Raw genomic sequence first — 23,504 nt, forward strand, 5'->3', positions numbered from 1 at the left:
CCGATATATATGCTATACCTGATTTATACGTTATAATTATAACGGATGTTTGTGAAATATGGGTTATAGAAATCTCTATGTGCGGTAAAATCTCATTAGAATGAAGTCCATCGAGTGTACGAAGGCACAAGACTGCCGCTCTGAAATTGATTTATATCGCGCTATGCATATTAGCGTAGACACGCTGATTGATAATATAATTGAACATCGAAGAAGTGAAAATTTTGGTTTTTCGATCGATAGCAAATTATAATTTTCTACAAAGGTAACGATAGATGGAGTTCATGCTAAACATAATCGTGACAATCAGACTCAATTATTTAAGTAATTTAATAAGTTTTTTTAAAGTAACTGCCGACGCAATAATTTTATAATAAGATGATAAACATTATTTATCCTAACCTGAAAAAGCATTTATTTAATATTGAATAAATGGGATATAATGGGATATATAATGAGATTTTAATATAAATTATATAGAGGTATTGGAAAAGAAAACAGATAATTATATTTATTCATCTATAACTGATTTGATAATCTAAATCGAGTCAGTATAAACTTTGTTACTTTTTCGATCTGTGATGATATTATTAGAAATAATATTTTCGGAATCTTTGTCTGCTCTGATCTCATGATAAGATTCTCATCAGAAATTACATTATATTATTTTATTAAGTTAACTTTATTATTTTATGTGATTTTGTATACTTTCTGTTAAGAATATACAAGTATCAAGCTGATAGAAATTGGACAAATATATATCAAGAGAAACAGAAAATTAAAATAAGTTCTAAATTCAATGTTGAAAATCCGTTATATTCCCGATTCACTGATCCATTAGATGACCTATGCGATTGAATATTGCAAAGAATAGATATAAACAATGTTCAAGAAATAATCAAGAAATGATCTTCCAAGTTTTAATTTTTCTCGATAAAGGAGATATTATTTATACGATATATGAATATATCTCAATTTTTATGTTAATTTAATAAATCGATTTATTGATGTACAAAATTTAGAGGCACAATTTAGAGTTTTTTTAAAGTGTTCGTTCGCGTATTACGAAACGCGTTGCAGTTAACGAGTGCTAGTAATGATCAAGAAACAAATGTCGTCGGTCGCAATAATCTTTTTTCGATGAAAGAAATGCTCTGCATGCTTTCAAATCAATTTATTGATGTCGTCTCGATATCAATTCTTTCGTTGTGTCGCGCTTTGGATATGCATCGTAGAACGAGAGAGCACCGAGTGGTGGATAGCAAGTGCAACGAATACCACCGTCGGCCGATTTACCTGGCGCAGGCGCGTCGCGCTCGCTCCGTTCCTACCCTCTGCGCCCCCGAGCCACCCCGTGTCCCCGAGGGAAAGCCGACGGAGACGGCGGACTCGTTCGACGAAGACGAGTCGAGTTTCGGGTGCGGGGTCGACTGACAGCCGAACCGTACTTCAGTCGGCCGGCGAACTCGCGTGCCGAGCCTTCGCGTCCGCTGACGTTCCTCCCTCTTTCTCTCTCTTCCTCTGTCTCTCTTTTTCTCGTCGTCCGCCCCCCGGTACATCCGGTGAACACTCGCGACATACCGGCGCGTACCGACGCCGAGGACGTTCCGCCCCGATCCTGCCAATTTACGTCCTGATCGTCCGACGTTCGCAAACCGTTCACCCCTCGAGAGATGAAGAGACTTCCGGGTGATCCGTCCTAAGATGGATCATGGATACTGATACGGAGAGCGAACCCCTTTTTTGGAGTAAGGATATTTTTTTTGTCGCGATGCACGCGTTCGATGGCTGTCCTCGCGGAAGCCTGACGATCTGAATTGGCCTGGTGACTAGTGAACGAAGTGAGGTTCGAGGAAGTGAGTGCAGTGCGCGCGCGATGTTCAACTCGTTGGGCGGTACTTGAAAATACCTCCAGGAACACGACTCGTAGTCGATCGAATATCTACGCTGAACGTAAATATTTCCGCGAGGCTCTGTTCAATTACTCAGAATCAGCCGTCGTAGAATACTGGAATCATGCATTAGATACTACCGAGACTTGTCAGGTATAGTAAAGTTTTTCCTGATTTCTCGCACGGCATCGCGTGCATCCGATTGATTCGACATATCAACGACTCGAGGAAGTATCATTAAAGGTTAGGATCGTGCAATTTGTCAGGGTTTATCAGGAAGCGGATAATTGGCGAACCTTTGCGAAGAACATATCAATGACCCAAGTGAAGTAGAAAAGTTGCTCATCACGACCCGCCAAGCTCGGTCACGTACGAGATTAAGCAAGATCCCGGTCAGCAAGTCCAAAACGCTGTACGTGACGAGTCATCTGTGAAAGCATATCAGTGAAATATATATGAAATAGCAGTGAAGCAGTGCATCACGATCCACCGAGATTCGTCACGTATCGTATTAATAAAATTCTTGATGGAAACCTCCGGCTGCGACAAATCGTTCGGAAAATGTATCTTTGACTTAGGAAACTCCGGCGAGAGCGCGGAGAAGGATCACGGTGAACGGATTGGAGTAAAATCCTGCGATGGTGACACGAGACGTGCGTGACAAAATCGTTCGACGGCGTATCCGCAAATGTATCCACGAGTCGCTTTCTCTCTTTACAATCGAGCAACATATCATCTCCGCGTCGCGAGAAATATAATACAGCGTCGCGCGAGTCTCGCGAGCTTTACGAGCGCGTGGGATCGATAGTCGTCGCGATAGCCATCGTTTTCCGACGGCCTGCATTGTTTCACTGGCTGGAGAAAAAAAATATGCCGTCTCCCGGCTTGAGTACGCGGCGCCCTGACGCGGCCTGTGTAATTGCAAGTGGTAGAAGCGATCATTAGTCCGCCCGGCCCGACGTGCGACGCGATGCGACTTAACGAGTGCCGCAGATAAGACTCGACATTTTTCCTCACGGTATACACGGTACGATTTCGGTTCTTGTCGCACATCGCAAGGGACCGCTATCGATTGGAATCCAATCTTTGCCCCGAGTACCGCCGACGAAACGTTCGACTGAACGAGACTACGAGGATGGAAGCTCATTAATTAAAGGCCAACAGGAGTCGGGAGTGCGAGCCACCAGGTAAATATTTCTCGAGGCCATATGACGAGATCGCAATTTCACGCTATGTCATCATTTTTTTCCGTCCTCGATGACGGAAAAGAAAGAAAGAGAAAAACAAGAAACGGAAGTTTTTCCGAGGTGATTTCACATCTAATCTAGGAGGAGAGACGCGATTTTTTGAAAGCGGCGAGGAGCAAAGTCGCTTCCGTTTTTCGGCGTTATGCGTCGGCGTCATGCACGGTAGATTATACGAAATTCCTTCACAGAATCTTACGAAGGGTATATCCTCAGGCAAGACGATTTGTAAGAACAGATAGAGAAAGAGAGAGAGAGAGAGAGAGAGAGAGAGAGAGAGAGAGAGAGAGAGAGAGAGAGAGAGATATTCGGAACGTATGGGAAATCCCCTTTCGTTCTCTTCCGCGTACGAATTTCCGGCGACGTACGTTTACGACTTCCGCGATCGTTTCGCTTCACGCGAAATTGGATTATCGACCTACTGTAATAGTCCTCCAACACCTTCTCGTCGGAGGACAAGGACACGTGCTCAGGATTGTCCTTCTTTCAATTATGTTTTCCACCAAGTTCGCAAAACATTACGGGCGCGAAAGAATCGGATTTTCACGACGAAGATCGAGCTATGTGGTTTTCTTTGCCGACATCCGTTACGTCCTTTATCTTCTTTATATGTTTTTCCTTTTGAAGAAAGGAACTTTTTATTGCTCTTTTACGAATATACGACAAATTTTATTTTTTTTATAAGATAAGATTAATTTCTTTCTGCGTAATATAATTTAATTTCTTTTTGTTATCTAAGCGATCAATTAATTTGCACGATCTGTGTTTTTCAAACTTGCGTTGGAAATTTACGGAAAAAAGACATCTAGTCTGACTCACGCAAAGCTGCTGTGACACCTGCTTTCTATATTTTTCGCGAATGCGCAATAAATAGCGTTTCGTTGATTGCGCGTACTCTCGGAAACGCGACCCCACCAATAATACCGTGACACAAATAATACCGTCGCTATCGTTCGAAAAATGAAATACAAATCGCCGGGATTTAGGGGGTACCGGGCATCGTGTCGAATTTATTAGTCGCATTGGAACGCTTCCGTCCGCTTGTTTGTTAAAGAGCGCGCGAAATTGGCGGTTGGTCAATTTTATTAGCTTGAACGCGGATTCGATTCGACGCTTTGATACTCCTAGTGATATCCCTCGCTTTTTAACTCTTTCACTTGTTTTTTATATCGGCACAATTGACTGACTGGGTGACATTCGACTGCCGGTCACGAACGGTAATAGACGTGATCAGGATTTTACGGTCAGTAGTGATAACCGACTTGTGTGTCGCGATAGTCTATAAAAAAAAAAATAAAATAAAAACAGAGGTCAGGGTCGATCTTAGTATCTAAAGTACTTGAATATCATTTTAACAGAAACGCAATTTTTATTTTAAGACTCTTTATATTGACTTGTTGACACGAGAGATTAACTTATAAAAAGAAAGATACAAAGATTTTTCGTAGGCGTAAGATATTGTTTCTGAATAGGGTAGAGATTCAATAAATATTCAGAGAACACCGATCGATACATGAGAATTTATGTCGAGAGTTGGCGGAGCTTTTTCCTATCATGCCTCGCCGTTAATTGCCAAATGTGCTGGAATAGGGAAATTTTAATAACGCAATATGATTTATCGCAAACCGTGATTTGCTTCTGATTTTTCATTTCCGATTTTTCAGTTCTATTCGCGACTTGAATATAAATATATATAAAATTCATGGATCCTGCTCCATACAATTAAATAACAAAACATGATGGCAATTAATTTTCGGAGCATTTCGATCGGCCGATATATCAATTCCAAATGCGTTATTGCAGAAGCGTAAAATAAGGCGCCTATATTTCTTCTCGCGTTTGACAACAATTTGGCACAAATTTGGCATAAACCGCAATTAGGCCTCTCACTTCATATTGAAGTATTTACGTTGCACGTTGCTGCCAGTTTCAGCTTTCCGCGTCAGTCGATTAAACAAAACTGCACATTTTAATGGGATATCGATAATTGCAAATTTACCGCGTAATTTGGCAAAAGGCGAAACGCCGGCGTTAATTCGGCAACGCGACGTCACTTGGTTAGCGTCGACGTGGAAGTAACGCGATCGATGATAAACGCGGGCCCCGCGTCGAAATTCTAGCGAAAAGCTCGGCGGAGAAGAGGGGAGGGGGGGAGACTGAAGCACAGCTATCTCGCCGCAATTTCGTACATTACCGGTCTTAATCGCAGGAAAGTTTACCCGGAAGCTTCCACATTGCAGCTTAAGTTCGCGCGATATCGGCCGGATCGATTGGCACGCCACGTTGTTGTAACGATGACGCCTGTGAGATAAAGTCCCGATTGGCCGGGGAAACTCTCAGGTAAATTGTAATGAGGCTCGTCGCGGATTACTCGGTAAATCATGATCTTGATCGCGCGATCCTTTGACCTCCCCGGTTCCAAGTTATCACTCGCATTGACACTGATTGACGGAAATTTGTTTTTCTATTAGAAGAATGGTATTAGAATGGCATCAAAATTATTACGATTATGGATTAATATAATCAATCATTACGGATTTCTCTTACGGAGCAAAATTAATTTTTCAGATCAAATAGAAAATGCGCTCTATTCGCTTGTCGTGTTTTATCAATCATCGATCGGTGATTGATGATTACTCTTAGCCTAATTCGTTAGTCTCCCTCAGAAATAATGGTTCCGCAGATGCTTGTCGCAAGGACATTTTCTTAAATTGACTTTGAGCGCAGATTTTTAGAAGTGTGCGTTTCTGTTTTTCAATATTCAATTTTCATTACGAACAATCGAAAAAAATCTTTGATTTTTTAGGAATTAGGTAACGTAGCCATGTCTATTTTTTCGCTACTAGAGATTTATCTTTACGGATAGAATCGAATTCTATTTATAAACAATGTTGGAATAAATATTTGTGAGAGAGAGAGAGAGAGAGAGAGAGAGAGAGAGAGAGAGAGAGAGAGAATTATATGTTGCATGAGCAATAGCAATTATGTGCATAGATAATGATCAAGAAATATTTGTAAATGAAATTTTACATGTAAAAATAATACAGTGAGATCTTATTACCTGTATAATTTAAAAGACATAAAAATTTCTCTCGGCATACATTTATGATTGTGAAATCAATATCGCAAAGTGGTAAAAGGTGTTTTATGTTTAAATTGTAACAGAAAGTACTCACTTTCGTGCCGCTTATCTCTCTTAAAGTTGATGCATGTGTGTTCCTGTATTTTTTTTTTATCTTGCTATTTTCGAGCAACATATTGACGTAATATTATGGGATATTAGAGAAATGAATTTTATTAATTTCAGCAATATTAAATGCAGTTATTAAATGCTCGTACTTATCAGCTTTTTATCGCTTCTGGTTTGTTATGTTTCGCCTTTTTTAATCCTGCTCTTATGATAGTTTGTTGCACGTTAATTAAGCACTTTTAGTCAAGATCAAAAGAAACATTTAATTAAATATTTAATATTCTATTTATAAGCCTGCGGCTTATTTTTTCCCTTCTCTTACGGTAACGATACTAAGCATTATTGTTTTATTAATTATTTTTAATCGATATTTAAATATTATGTTTAACATGTCTATAATTTTCTCTTTTTCTGCATCAATTTTACCATCGTTACTTTTTAATTAAAAATATAATAACATGTAAAGAATAATGTTATATTTATGTGTATTCGTGCACGTGATTTTTATTGTATATATATTTTATTATTGCACTGTCTTTGTAAATCAAGTATTCTGCAATTTTTCCGCTTTTGCATAAAATTATCTACTGCGGTGATCTTACTTCATTTTATGGTACGTTTATTTTTCCGAACTGCTCGTTGAGCTATGGAGATGCGACAAAAGCGAGTGTTCTTCGGGCTCTGTTTACGACTGCGAAGTTCTCTCGGCATAGTCCGGCGGAATTATTCGGGCCAAGAAACCGGAACCGCGTTAGCACTCCGACGTTACTTGTTAACGGCACAACTCGTAACTTCGGACAATTATTCAGTGGTGTAATTGGTCCGCCCGAGATCCTTGGGCGTAACTCCCGTAACTAAGAAATAGCTGCCCAGGTTAGGTTGTTTTTGATCTCTCTAACGGGATCGTATCGGTTGCAGCTATAATTAATTTTTTATAAAGGTGGTTAATAATATATTATTATTATTATATTTTTTACAGTGTCAAAGATTTACGCAATTTAATGTTGTTTAGCATTCTTACTGTCGGTATTTATTAATTTATTTATTTAATTGTTTTGAATAAAAACAATTCCTGCGAGAAAAGTTTAGAAGAAAGACATTTTTAATGAAATATTAGAATCTGATTTGGATTTGGGCATCATCATGATGTATTGTATAGTTTGTGAAAGCAGCAGATTGACATGTTTGATTCGTTAACATCCGTTAATTAGTTCATTTCTGGATCAACTTTTCAGCTCAAATATGGTCAATTGTAAATGAAAATTGTCATCGCCATTAATCAAGGTTTGTCTATTGAATATTATTCCATTGTGATTGTCGTGGCGCGAATGTGATTATCACATCTCTCAAAAGCGAAATGACATAAATATTAAATCCCCGACAAAATTTGTGAGAAAATATGACTTATTAATGATTAATTTTTGCTTGATTTATATTTCTATAAATAGACTTAATACATATATCAACAATATATTTTGCATTTATAGTTTCAGCAAGTTTGACAGCTAGAATTCGCACACAAAAATGATATAATTCGTTATATATTCCAATATGTTTAACATTTAGATAGATTTTTAAAATTCTAATATAAAAGTTAAAAGTTTTAATAACTATTCGATAAAAATTAAAAAGGTTTAATTTTTTTTTATTTTAGGTTACCATAATATTGAAATAAATATTTACAGTGAAATTTACGATGATATTTACAATGAAATATATTTTTTGAATATAATATATATATATATATATGTTGAAAGTAAATGTAAATAACTGCAAAGAATGTATACGATATAAAACTCGTCGATATTTTTTGTCGATATCGACATTTCTCGTTGCCTAAAGCAACTTTACGTGCGCGTGAAAATGTTTTAATGTCAACATTTTAAAATATCAACATGGCTAAATGTCGTATCCAAATTTAATTTATAATTAATAGTCGTTTAAACAAATTGTTTTTTCTTCGCGGGTAGTCTATTTTTAATAAACCGAGCACAATTCGCTGTAATTTAATCGCTGCCTTTCAATCTCTTTTTCGCTCGTCACTATCGATGAAGTTTGCACATTTTCGCGAGTCTTTTTCTTATCGCCGATGTCGGAGCATAGCGTTTCGTTATTATTAGCTTACGATTAATTTAACAACGGCTCGGCAGAAGAATGATCTCTCTCGGAGAGGTGTGTTTAATTTAGCTCGCTGAGTCGCAGCGAGGAGATTCTCGGCAATCACGCCCGATCATAAACCCGAGTAATCCTCGCAGAATTTAATTAGGACCACTTTCTCTTTGCCTGCCTTGTAACTACCTTGTAAGCGCTGGCGAGTAATTTTATTCAAGAATTCTGTCGGCAATTCTTTTTCAAGTATCCGAGCGTTCGTTTATTTTATCGCCTGCGAGATAAAGGGCAAACCGGGTACCTCGGACAGGATCCTCGCGCGCAAAAGTTTATTAATTGAGAGATTGCAAAGTCACGAACGCTCGATTGCTTTCGTAGGCGATTAATAAATTAAAGGCTTGTTATTAGATAAATTATTAACTAAGGTAAGTGCTAAATACGTTGCTGATAATAATCTGTCAAACCTCTTTTAATTTTTTTTTAATCATAAAAGTGGACATATCTGTTCTCATATTTTATTAAACTTTATTCCTTTGTATGTGCATAAAATTCAAGGAATTCATGTTTATTTCGTCTGCAGCATTTGAAATTTGTTGTTTCGTACGTTTCTTACATAGCATCACGGTCGAATGGAAGGATGCAAGAATGCAAAATCTCGAAGAGAGATTGGATATTAAGGGAAAGGGAAATAGGAAGATAGAGTTCAGTTGCGACTGTCTGTTCTTTTTATGAGAAAATGCATAGATTACGGCTCGTAAGAAATACAAATTGTCTTAGATAAGGCCGTACTGTTCTGATCGTTCTGATTAATGTCCGGCTTTCTAGATACACTGCGGTGTAGTCTGTACGTGAGCATGAACATGCAGTCGATTTAGAGGCGCTTTGGGTGCGATTACGAGCTGGCAAAGTAATGCTCTAGAACAGCAATTTTTACACTGCAAGCCGATGATTTTTCAGAAGTTAACACGTAAGCAGTCAGATAAGAGACTAAAGATTAAAAGACTAAAAGTCGATTTTTCTGAGAAAGAGAGAATAATATTCTTTTTCTCTCTTTTCTATAATATATACGTATTATAAAATCCATTTTTGCACTTTTACTTTAAAAAAAGAAGAAAAGGAACGAGAGAAAGAAAAAATCCATATTAACAACAATTTTCATATTATCCAAGTCATATTTGTGTTTATTAAGCATATTGATATTTGGATAAAAATTTGTTAAATGAACAAATAAGAAATTAAGACTCTCTCTCTCTCTCTCTCTCTCTCTCTCTCTCTCTCTCTCTCTCCCTCTCCCTCCTTTTCTCTATCATTTATATTTATTACTTTTTTAAATTAATTAAAAGAAAATATTTGTGAAAGAAATGTGGGTTATATTGAATATATGTATATCGTCTACGCGCGTAAATCGAATTAATTATAATGTAACATATGTATAACATCCGTAAATATGTATAGTCAGGTCTGTGGAATTCAAAGAATACGTATCCGTACGTGGGAAAATGTCGTGTTTGCTCCGCTTGATCAAATAGACGCGCGTGTCTGACGAATAGCGCGTCCCATTTATCGTCTCCACTCAGCCTACCTCATCCTCGTTGTGTGAATGCAACCTACAGAATGCGGCACGAGTGATTCAAGGAGCAACCGACATGGAAAGAATCGACGAGTCGACTTCCTTGGAGCTCGGCTCGTTCATCTTCGGAGCTCGTGTCTCGATTTTGTTTTCCTCGCTATTACCATAAACCATGATGTCGGTCGCTCTTGGCTCGTAAAATTTTTCTTAATGACTCTAATCTTTCCTGGAGTGACTTTAATGGAAGTTTATTCAAACGTTAAGCCAGGAGGTCTAATAAAATGTGGCTATTTTATATCTTTCCGTCTTCAAAGAGATTTAACATATCATGTTATTCTATATGTTTTAATTGGTCTTATCAATTTATTTAGACTTGATAGTTTTTTTTTAAAACTTTCTTATATTTATACGAGCAGATGATTGTATAATCTATTCGATTTTGTTGTCTCTCGGTTAAATACGGAATTATTCAGATCTGTTGAATAATTTCTAATTGAATTCTCACCGTTTGTATTAGAATGCAACAATTACGGCATGTATAACGCGAAAATCTTCAATACATTACACGGAGTGCATTGTACTGACACATTCATGTGTCTCGTGTCGTGGAGCCATTAACCTTTTGGGGCCAAGACTCCGGCATTTTGACCCGACATCCCGACCCGGTTTACATCGATACTTCGTAGGTTCACATTCTAAAGTCGAGTATTTGTAGATCACATTCCCCTTTACGTATCCTCATGTAAATGTGCAGTTTTAACGAACAGTGCGTTTTGTTACAAGTCTGCTCCTAAGTCGAGTTATTCTCAAACTGAAAAAATGTACTCTATGATTTCACACGTAAATTTAAATTTAAAAGACATAAAAATAATTATTAGAAGTAACAAAAACTGTATTTTATATAATATATATATATATATATATATATATATAATAATTATATATATATAAAATACAGATTTTTGCTACTTCTAATAATATATATATATATATATATGTGTGTGTGTGTGTGTGTATGTATATATATATATATATATATATATATATATCTACGAAGATATTTTTTGTATAATAAATTATCGTGTATTTATACTTTTCTTGTTTGTTGTGTCGAAATAAGCAATGAGATGAAAGATGCAGAAGTTTAACATAGTTTTAGAATAGTTACGTAAAAATATCGAATCTAAAGTTTATCGCATTGTTTGCTTTTTTATGCATTGGAGAGGGAGGAAGGATCTCTCTTTTTATATTTTCTACATTTACCGTAGCAAAATCCATCTTGATTTGCCACGGCATATCATGTAATTTACCAACGTCCTGACGACGTATACCCGCCGTTGCGATCGCTTTATTATCTCGCGATTACACGAGCCGAACTGCATTTGCATTTATTATCTCGGCCAACCGCGGAATGGAGTCATGTTGAGGCTCAGTCCTGTCTCGTTGACGTATCCAACCCAGCATTAAAGGGTAATAGCGTCGACGCTTTTCTTGCCTCGCATAATCTACCCGTACCTACACCGTAAGCAGGAAAGCAAGGCGTCTCTCGCTTTGAATCATGCACTTTTGAATTACTTCATTAACATTGGAAAATATGATCTGGATGACGCTGAGTTGAGTAAATATAATTTTTCAAACTCGATTCGTTAAGACTTAATTTACATCGATATAAATTCCCGCGCAAGATTTTTTTATTTTAGTGCGAAAAAATGTAATCTCAACACGAAATATCCGCCCGATATTCTGCCATTCTGCATGAAACCTGTTTCACAAATATACTTAACTGTTTTTAAACCAAATGAGAGAACAAATAAAAAGAAAACCGCATTTTATCTTTATATTTAAATATTTATATTTAATTTAAGTATATTTAAGTATTAAAATTTAAGTATTAAAATAAAAATTGAAAAAAATATTCATTAATGCTAATTTTATTCGGGGGATGAAGATGAAGCATTGCATTTAGTTGTCGCTAACGTCAAACGATAAATAAAAATATCGTCAATTACAATCGAATCGTAGTTTCCGCGCGTAAGTCTTTCGCATCGCCGCACTATGGTCGCATGAAATAAATTATCTTTTTTTTCGCTGCGCGCAATTTCGGATTTTTTTTCCGCGCTGAGCGTTCCCGTGAGCGTACTAACTTTGTAGGGCGGCTGGACGGCAATTTTTCAACGAACGAAACGAGCCGCGGGAGCCGGCAGTTTATTACGGCCGTAGCGTGATTTCGAACTGCCGCATCGATGACGGCGAACGACGGCGCGCGAATTTCCGGCACGTTAAAGTACCGTAAAAAGAGATCGTGAAGTCGGGAAAGCGCGTGTAGATGCGTTGACCGCGTCCGAAAAATTATTTCCTCGATATATGTACCCGAGGGCATGCTGGAATCCGGAAAAAAAATGCGAAATAAAATCTGGAAACTAAAATATATGAAAAGAATAATATCCGTGTGGAATGAGTACATTTCTCGGGATAATGAAATTTCGCTACGCTTTTGTCATAACGTCGGGGATCGTGATTTTTCCGACTTTTGTGCGTTCGTCGCTTCGACCGGCAACATTTTTTGGGGGAGAAGCGACATTCTCAGGCCAGTGACATTTCGGACAAAGGAATTTTCAGTACATTTTGACGCGTACTTTTCTAATGTCGGGAATTGTAATCTTTTACTGGGCTTTGTACGTCCACTGACGAGTCCGATGACCATCGCAAAAATTTCATGCCGCTCGTATCATGCGCATGTGAATATTTCACGAGATTCCTCGTCTTTACTGCTGGGGTTTCATGGCTCATCGCCGGCCCTGAAAATAGTACCCATCGACCGCTCGAAACGATATTGTCGTCGAAACGACCGAACAGGTCACTCGAAGAGCCCTTTTATACCACATCGTACGATCAACGATATAACCGGAAGAGGAGACTCGATCGAGGCTGCGAACTTTTGGTTCAGATCGGTAAAGCCAATCTTCATCCTTTCTCAGAACGGCGCAAAGAAGGAGGTTGTTCGGAACGAAGATAGCGGAAGATAAGGGGTTGGATAAAGAAAAGAGATTACCTCGTGTAAAATCGCGGCGACGACTTTTCGTCGTTCGCGAAACAGCCGCGGACAAGTCAACGAGTTCCTTCCTCTTCCTTTCATCTCCGGTAATTTCACCCGGCGAGACTCTTTGGTATAAGCTACTTACTTCAGCCAGGCGAAGCTCTCAATGGCGGATTTTCGACCATGGAAGGGCAACACGTACGCCCGCAAATAGGACATGCGGTTTAGCTGAATTTGGTCGCGCAGTGGCATTCGAAAAGCAAAATCTTCTCTTTGGAATCTCTTTGGTTTTTGGAATCAAATAAATACGTGAATAGCATGCTATGTATATGCTGAATTTTAACAATTCTGAAAAACTTTTGCAAACGTAATCGTGAAACTATTGTCATTAATACAAAATGCATAGGAGATACAAATTACACCAAATCAATACGTACAATAATTTTATACAATTATAAAAATATTTATATTTGAAGTTAAAATAATATATTCTAATATTATATTCGACTTTTATTTAAGAAGAATGCTTTACGTTATTTTAACGCTCGGGAATATAGAGATAAAAATTACAGGAAATATATTACTGCGTGAATTTGTCTAAACAGTCTTTCTCACAGTTTTTACAGATTCGCAGAATGCTTCGTGTTTCTGTGAATAATTCGCATATAACGAGAGCGGAGACTTGTCTGTGGCGAATTTCGTGTGTCTCGCCCAACAACAGATCTTCGGTGAAAAAAGGTGACGGTAAAGTTTATTCTCCGCGTGCACTATAGAAAAAGAAAGTCGGAGCCGATGGTAAACCAAATTAAAGACCCCGCGCGAGGGCGGTAAAGCAATTTCGTAGTCCCGCGCGGGAGGCTCTTCGTGAGCTGTTTCCACGTCACCGAGCACGAGTAGCGAGCGAGAGAGTAATGATGAGAGCCGAGACCCAAGACCCGAGTAGGATACAGGTTACAGGATCTATTTTTCGCGAACGACCGCGGCGAGATCCTCGCTTTGCCCGTGCACGTTCTTGCATTTTGTTACTGAAAGGATTTATCTTAATGATCTAGCAAAGTCTCGCTGTTTCTTCTTCCTTTCTAAACAAAAACGGCTTATTTCATCATTAATCAAGATTATCTTAATTCGTAAAAAAAGAAGTATTGGCTTGCTAATTATACATCTTTATGAATTTTGAAAGAGAAGAGACTTTGGAATGATTTCATCTGATTATTCATCTAATTAAAAAGTAATCTATTAATATTTGATGTCTTACTTTTTTACTCTCTTCTTCAGAAAAGAGAAAAAAAGACTTAAAAATTTAATGCAAATCGGTATATTACTGAATAACAAAATTCATAGAGGAACGAAATTTAACTAGAACACGAATTGGATTTGTTTAACGAAGTGAAATCAATTTTATATGTATGTCAAAGGATTTATAATTGAAAGTAAGTGATCACGACATACTAGGATACTCCGTCATTTACGTCAGTGCGATTGCTGCCACATGGTCGTTCTTCGTTAAAGGCAAACGCCGACGCGTAAGTCGCCTCCGTCGTTAGAAACGTTTGCGGCTGCGAAATGCATTATGCGAAACGCAATAATATAAAGTGCAATCAGAAGCAGCGCAGAGGTATAACGATAAATCGCAGCGAGAGACAGTGTAGGCACTTCTCTGTTGCTGTTATTTCCATTGAATATTATCCGCGCGGAATAAAGAGCGGATGTCACCGATTTAAAAAACGTTTTCTGCGCGGAGCGGAGCAAATTATTACGGAATGGAAATTTCGCGAGATTTGCATTACATTGAGTGCATGCTCGAGCAGATCGCATCGCGATATCAATTATAAAAACAGCACACAGGGATGCATATCGGACATGCATGAGGTATAAGCGTGCTGTCGAACGAACGTTTTTGTTTGAAAAAGCGAATGCCTTGGGAAATCCCGGAGCTACAATCTGCAAAGTGATGTGGCATTTAACATGCGCAATTTTTTTGAAAAGTCTTTGCTATTTAATAGATTGGAATTTCATGTTCTCTTGTGATCGATTGAAAAAGATTCAAATCGTAATTGTCGGACAAATTTAGATTCGTTTTTGTTCAATCGACTATACTCTTCGTAGCATAAAACTAATTGAAGTTTTACAGTACTATACGATATTTTTCTCTGTAATGATTGCAATCATTATCTACATTACTCAGTTCTCATGTTTAAACTTTAATTAGTAGGAGGATCGTATGCCATAAGTCCATTTTTTTGTATGAACGATCAATGAAACGAGAAGTTGCCTTTTAATGAGAGACTATAAATGCATTGCCATCGGGCCATCTAAATGTTCGAAACAGGTCGGAGAAGACAGGTTAAGCGCAATAATATCGACTTCGATGTTGTGCTATTCTGAGAAGCGTTGATTTTTCATACATTAAAGTTTTCAATTCTAAATTAAAGAAAATCTACTTTCAAATATTTCAACAAAATTTAAGTTTTAAGAATAGATGATAAATTTATTTTATTTTTTATTATAAGATTTTATTATATATTTATTTTATTATACACTGAGAAAAAAAAGATTAAAATATTCAGAAGCAAATGTTAAATGTATTTTTTGATATTATAAAAAAAATTTTTTTTTATTAATTGTTAATTGACTTGTTTGCTATACATGAATAAAATTTGATTTCGCCGTATTTAGATAAAGTTGATTTCCCACAAATAAATTTTTAAATGTTTTTTCTTCACTTGTGAGAAATGTGCTACGAATATTTGACGTGAAATGCGCAATTGCTTATCGCGAAGGCAATTGTTTTGTGGTAGACGCGGTTCTATCATAGTGTTAATTTAGTTAGGAAGAAGATATCTGTTTCCAGACGTGCACGAGTTGGTTCTCTCGAACTAGTCGGCGTTATGTCCCGCGAACGAGATCGAAATCTCGGCTACGAACATTTCGAGTCGTTCGAGTTCGACCTTATGTTCAACCTTACGTCCCGTGCGCTCGTCACTCGATGCACCGAAAGCTCGTAAAGACGTTCCAAACTCGTTTCGCCGGTGATTCCACGCGAGTCAAGTCACCTCTCGTACGACGTGGCGGGTTTAACGCACGGCATTAAGTATCCGCCTACGATGTAGCGGAACGCTAGCTAAGAAATACTCGCCTTCGCTAATTCTATCAGTTACACACGCGACGCGCGTATCGCCTGCGCCTTTCCCCGCGAGGATAACGTGTCGTTTTATCATCCGCCTTCATACTGCCTTTTATACGTTTCACGCAATCATAAAGTACAGCTCGGTCAGATCGATATTTCTATCTACACAGTTTCGAAAAAAATTGCGTTAGCTGGACTCGGCTTTCATACGTGAGAGTTCTATGTATTTCTTTAAAACGACTTAAATTATATGAAAAATATTGTAAATATCTTATCTTCATCAAATATTGTAAAAAAAATATACTGTAATTATACGTGTCCTATTTTAGCAATATTTTTCCCCGTTGGCTCGTATTCCATCGAACGTTTTATGAATAAGTTATGAATTAATTATTATTTTATTTGATCTTTATCAAATATCTTACATTTTTGAACACATATAGACGTTTCTAAAATGATATATATGACAAATGTGTATTAAATTAGTATTGAGTTAAGACTCTGAAAAAATAAATCAATAAATTCAATAATAAAACTAATAAAAGCCAGCATTAGATATACGTGTGTGAAATAAAATATTTATTTCATTATGTTAGATAAGGTATGATCATTTCGATTTATAAAATGAAAAATTGAATTTTCTTCAGTACTTTATAGAAGGAGAAGAGAGGATTTGAACGACAAAATACTAAAAGGAACTGTAAGGATTGTAAAATTGTAAAGATTTAAAACATTTAAATAATCAATGAATTGTTTTGCGAGTCAACGATATTGAGATGCATAATCGTAAAAATAAAGTGGAAATCTGATAACAAGATTAGACATCTTAGATTTAAATTACGTTATGTCACTTACCTAAACGAATAAATGAAGTTAAAAATAAGAAATCTGAGGCATTTTATTTTTACCTTTTTATTCACTATCTACCTTGTAATCGTTTAGAGTTATTTTATGGCATGAAGGAATAAAGTATATACCGTAAATGTACCGTTCATCTATTCTTTTCTCTTTCACAATGCATGCTCTCCTATATCTCGTCTTTCAGCCTTTTGACCGCCATTATAGGAAAGGCTTTTTATTAAGTCTTCAGTCTCGGGGAACACGTGCCCGTCCATCACGTCGGTTGCTGGCTCGCGAATCGACTTTTAAATTGCGACGTGAAAAAGAGGAACAGGGAAAAAGTGGTGTAATTACAGAAATCATTGCGGCACGTGATACACGCTGATTCGCGATGACGCGCGGATCGACAAGCGGCCGCGAAAGTTTCGCATTGCGGCGAAAATTTGACGTCCCTTACATCGATCCCCGCTTGCGTGTATACGTCACCTGCGTAAATCGTTCGTTCATGTAAATTCCCGCTCGATTTTAGTGAAGATTCGGCTTGCCCGACGGATTTCCGGAAATCTCTCTTGCATCAAAATTCATGAAGATTGTCCCCGCGGAACGTTTGGACAGATTGCGAATCATTCGGACAGAGATATGCGAACTTTTCTCAGTTTCCAACTCGTAATCCTTTTGCGTATCACTTTTTTTTTTAATCTTCACGTCGTTTCGCCGCATTTATTCTAGACTGAAACAAGATATGCCAGCTTTAACAAGAATAAAAATAAATTTTTATCCGCAGAAAGATCGTAACGCGATATTTTTGTATGTTATTCTATGCTGTTACATAGGATATTTTTCAAAATATATAGTAGTAGTACATAGTAATATAATATAATATATACGATATAACAATATCCGAGCGTTAATAAACACCCATTGTTATTTCTGATGCCGGTTTCGTACTCCTGCTATTCTTGGCTTAAGACTCTATCAAAGTTTTGCTTTGTACGTGTAACGCTTCGCGAATCGATAATGTTTCTCGAAGAGATCACACACCGATGATACGTATGCCACATATATCCAACCTATCCGCCTCGTCGCTACGGCGTTCGCGGCGTTCGTCTACACCCCGAGGCGGCTATCGCCCAGGAGAAACCTTTATTAAGTCTTCAACTTCGCGAGACGCGTGTCTGTCCGTCAGAGCGAAATTGAGTTGCCGTGGATCGTCCTTCGGCCAACACATCGACGGATACGGAGCACGGTGTAATGAGAAGTCGACGCGCCGCACATTTAGTGAGCTTTATTTTAATCCCTTTTGATCCAGTCTTGAAAAATTATGCAGGACTATCACCATTCAGTTTGTTTATGGACAGTTCGATCAATTTCCCCGAATGAAATTTTGATCGAATACCATATACCTCAGAGATTGCTATTTTCCACAAATTACATAATATTATCTGTTGCTGGATAATATTACTACATAATGTTATGCATTATTTTTGACAAATTAGAATTTACATTTTCATTTAAACGTAATAAGAAGTTTTTAATTTTTAATGTTGCATACATTTGCTTTAATATCGAATTTATAAAAATCAAAAGTTTTTAATATATTTTATTTTTACATTGAATAAAACTAGAGATCTCGTAATATTTCCTCGCTAAATATAATTTCATATCCATCGGTTCAAATTAATCTGTATGGATTAACTTAAATCTCTATGCGTACGAAATTGTTTAATTCTGTAAAGATTGGCTTACATTAGAGAATTTAACGTGCATTTATCAATTTATCGTTAATTTGAAGTACAGTTTGCAACGTACTCTCAAATCGATCTGAATTATCGCGATTAGTTCAACATCATATAAAAATGACAAGTTATATTATTTAAAGTAGTGAAAATAGTAATAAACGAGAATATCTATAATTTACCACATTACGAATTCTGTTTGACAGCTGCTTAATTAGTGGTAAATTTGTACTCGATTTCTGTCGTTTGCACAATTTGCGGATAGTTTATCGCGCTAATCGCGTGCTATTCTATGGGATGTTTCACAGTTTGCGTTTCCACAGTTGTGTCTCAAACATGATTTTCCACATCGCTCCCGGAAACACATCCTACGAACTTTATTGCACAGTCATTTATTTTTTCTCGTCGCAACGCAATCGTAAAATAGTCACGTGTTACTGAATGTTTTTATACGATTAAAAATGTCACCCTGGAGCAAGTACTGTGCATGAAATAGCAATAAATGTGGCTTTGATAGTTAAATTGCTTCAATACAACTTCAATATTTTTTTATTAATTTATCAGAAAAATGTCTGTAATATGCAACATGTATAATATAAAAATTCAAAATTATAAATAAACTATTGAAAAAAATACAATAACGCACGACAAAATATGTAAATTCTTGATATTGTTAAATTCTCTTTATCTCGATATTATTAAATTCTCTTGTGCATTTTTTCAAATCAAATGCTGACGTTGTCTAACAATTAACTCCTAAAATTGTGCTTGTCGATCAATTCGAGAAATGAAATAAAATAAATATTATTTTAACCGTTATAATATCTTTACAAATTACCGGAACTAACAGCAGTGAAAATACATTTCCCGGTTACTTCATTGCTACGGATATGAATCGAATTTCCGTAACATGTTAGCAAATTACGAAATAACCCCGGATATAAGCAAAATCAAACTCCCGTGAGCGCATGCAATTGTAAAAAAATTTCTCGTTGCCTTGGGACTGTGTTTCAAAACGTTATATCGAAAAGAATTTTGCTTCATGAAATAATTGTGAAATAATCTTAAATAAACGGCTCGACTTTTTCCTTTACTTTAATAGTAATAATGTGAACAATATAATACTTGCCATGATTCTTGAGCTTCTCCTTTGGACGCATGAAAATTTTGTGAAAAATGAGAATAGAATAGAAGAGGAAAGGAATAGAAAATGGAAAAAGAGAGGGCTGAAAGTCTCCAGGAATACATTTCCCAGTTGTCTACTGGTCCTCGAGGCAAAGGGCATCTCCAGACAAGCGAAGCATTTTTAATCTTCAAAAGCAAACGTACGGAAGAGAGTGGTAGTATACGGAAGAAAGTGGCAAAGTTCTATCGTAAAGTTTTGTTGGAGTTATTCAGCTTGGTAGTGTCGCGAACCGCGAGCTTGGGAACCGAATATTTTATTCACGATTGTTATACAGTAGTACATTATAAGGTAGCATTATAAAGTTGTACATTACATAAAGAGTACATACATGTATAAGATATTGCTCGTATAACGATCGTAAATGTATGTTGTTGGGCTGCATCACATTCGTGCGGAGTGACAAAGCGACTGAGCCGACTGAGCCGACGGAAAACTAATCGATTAAAAATTTCAAAATAATTTAAAATGTTAAACTACTGTAATAGAGCAAAGTACGCACTGTATGATATGTTAGCACATTAAAGGAAAATACTTACAGTGTGCACCGTCGTAAGACTGGTTGAATAGCGAACCGGTGGGTTAATAACGACAGACAGTTTTCTCCCTGGTAACAGAATTAATAATTCAAAATGAGATATTTCATTTTGGCCCCGAGCATTTTTATTCCGCTTTGCTGAAACAAAATATCTCGTAGTTTGAAATAATTATATTTTTGCCAGAGACCCGTTTTCTATTCACTTCATTTTATTTTACGTGAAAATGAGAAAAATTTGCAAAGAATTAAGTATTCTCGTATTATATAAAAATATGAAGGAGGCAATATACATTATTAGAGCACCTGAATACATAAACAATTATGAGAAAGTTTCTGTTATGTAATTATTTCCGATATACGTTATGTTCGATATACTTGCACATACATTATTTAAATATTTATAAATATATATTTGATTATTTTATTTATATATATTAAAATTATATCAAAGAAAAGATATGATTTCGTTGTTACTTTCTCTCTCTCTCTCTCTCTCTCTCTCTCTCTCTCTCTGTTTTTAATAAAATAATTTTTAAAAATATGCGCGCCATACTCTTTTTACTTATACTTTTTGTTGGAAAAATCAATTTTAATCGGAAAGCGCGAGAAGTAAAAATTTACGGACGAATCCTCGTATCTTGTAGTGAAAAAAGGCACCGGTATGCACCAGCGATTTACTTGGTTTTATTGCGGATTCTGCCATTTATTTCGATCCAGCTTTCGCCTCGCTATTGGAAGCTTTTGAACGTCCACGGAACGAATAGTCCGCGGTAAAAGTGCTTAAAGCTCGCCCCCTAAAATGCAGGAAATTGAAGACTAAATGATTTTTAAAGGATAGCTTGGGAAAAGATGATCAGAATTGATATTTTGATCAAAGTTAAGAAATTCTTTGCTAAAATTCGGAGAAAATCTGCATAACAGACAAAATCAATTTATCAAAGAAAAAGTAATGGATTTTTTATTTTTATGATTATATACATGTCGTTTATTAAGTAGATATCGTTATTTTTATATAAAAATAAAATATAAGTATCGTAAAAAATAAACGGAGTAACCGACAGGTTTTTAGAAAACATGCATAATAACGTGGATAGTGCATCTAATTAATCAGCTTTCCCTTGTTTTTAAAAATGGGCATTATGTTCTCGATGCCATGCCTCGTTCGCCGTAACGTCAGCGATGTAAAACAGTTTTTTATTTATAATTTATTATTTGGCCTGGTCGCTCGGCTTCATCGATAACTCGCACGCGAGCCTTTAGCTGAGCGAAGTTTCCTTTAGGCGTACATTACTTGAATAAACTAAATCACAGTTCTTTGTGACTCGATATATTCGATCAATAAAACATCTTTTTATACAAAAATTTTTGTTGGAGAAGATGAAAGATTTTTATTCTGCGTTCAATTGTGCAATGTCTGACCATATTAAGTGATATACTACTATTATGAAAGTCTTAAGGTTTTGATATTTTAGAGTTATTTAATTTTTTAAAGACTGAAATTATTTTTAATGAAATTTTACTTAAATATTAGAATAATAGAATATTAGAATAAATTTAATATAATAAATAAGTAATTAATAAATATATGAATAAATAGGTATTAACATTTGAATAATGTATTAATAGAATAAATGTTTGCAATTTTATATAATTTTGCGCGTTATTGGAAAATCAATAAGCAATATTGTTAAGTCTAGGCTTGATTATGAGGCGTTTGATATCCGCACGAATGTTGGTTAACCTAACTTAGCTATGTATGTTAGCAGGATGTTACCTTGTCGCTCATCTTGCCTCTATATTGCCACGTCGCTTGCCTTGTTCCATATTGCTGAAGTCAAAGCAACAACTAATCCTAGTAACGGTATAGACCATTAATATTACTTAATAATATTTGATGTAATGCTACTACATGAGAGAGAAATCCCTTTATGATACAGTTATTATCAGCGTTAGTCATCCAACATTAAATAATCATAGATGTAATTAATCGGTGATAAAAATAATAATCTATTCGTGTCGTTTTATTCCGTTGAAAGTATGAGGGCAATTAATTATTACTTAATTGAAGATTGGCAAAAGATGTACTCGAGTTGGCGCAAGATTCGTTAAGTGGCTTGTGGCTTTCACATTTCTTTACGCCTCCCAACTTTTCGCATAAAGATACTTCAACAACGTGAAATACGTACGCGCGGCACGAGTAACCGACTTATACCGCCGAGTATAGTATTTCAACTGCTGCCACTGTGTTCCACGCTCCACTATTTATTGCATTCTCTCGCGGGGACGCGATAAGTATTACTCCTATACTTAAGATCGATCGCGGCCATCCACAACGTGTGTACACATTCCTCTTTCACTTTCCCTCCCGCGCGTCTTTTTCGCTCTTTACTCCAGCTGACTCTACCCCCCGGTCGCGAGCCACCTTTGATCGCCGCACATCGATCGCTTCTTTTTTTTTCTCTCTTTCTCTCCGCTGTCTTTGCCGCGATTCCATCACGGGTGTGCCATAACGCTGTGACCTATCCCACGAAAATCGATATGCTACGCCCGAGGATATCGAACTCTTTCGCGAGCTGTAGTCACATCGTTAACTTGGTCACCTATAAATGTTCTGCAAAATGTAAGTTTCGACGAAGATAATTTTCAATTTTCTTTTTTCTCTCTCTCTTTCTCTCTCTCTCTCTTTCTCTCTTTCTGTTTATCTGTTTTTCACCTTCTCTCTCACTTCCAATATTAAGCGCCGCGACTTAAACCAGATTTAAACGTGGTGTAGATAAATGAGGCAAAATCCTCCCGAAGTGACTAAAATGGAGGAGGGAAAGCAAATGTTCAGGCTAGTTACTTTTACATCCATAATTCATGTACATACATTTTCCCTGTTTACGTGCCCCACTAAATGTAGAATGGCAAGCGGTATGAAACGCAAACAACGCTTATACACGTTTTTATTAAATAACGTAATCAAAATCGGTAATTGCCGCATTAACAAAATTGGACCGTCGACGTTAATAAAGCTCCCCATAATTATCATAATTTTA

The 23,504-nt window shown here is 36.6% G+C and overlaps 1 protein-coding gene across 4 annotated transcripts in view; it reads left to right on the plus strand.

Annotated features, from left to right (window-relative positions):
• The first annotated feature begins 1,401 nt into the window (after positions 1-1,401).
• The window catches only part of LOC105423285 (agrin), a 433,811-nt gene continuing 411,708 nt past the window's right edge, over positions 1,402-23,504 (plus strand). For 2 of the 4 annotated variants that reach the window (XM_089079439.1, XM_089079440.1), the window contains exon 1: positions 1,402-3,079. The gene's annotated coding sequence lies outside the window, so the exon portion shown is untranslated. The remainder of the gene's footprint in view (positions 3,080-23,504) is intronic. The other 2 variants (XM_011632973.3, XM_089079438.1) reach the window with 1 other exon arrangement.

Source organism: Pogonomyrmex barbatus, unplaced genomic scaffold, assembly GCF_055798465.1.
Source record: "Pogonomyrmex barbatus isolate J1 unplaced genomic scaffold, ASM5579846v1 scaffold3, whole genome shotgun sequence".
Lineage (NCBI taxonomy): Eukaryota > Metazoa > Arthropoda > Insecta > Hymenoptera > Formicidae > Pogonomyrmex > Pogonomyrmex barbatus.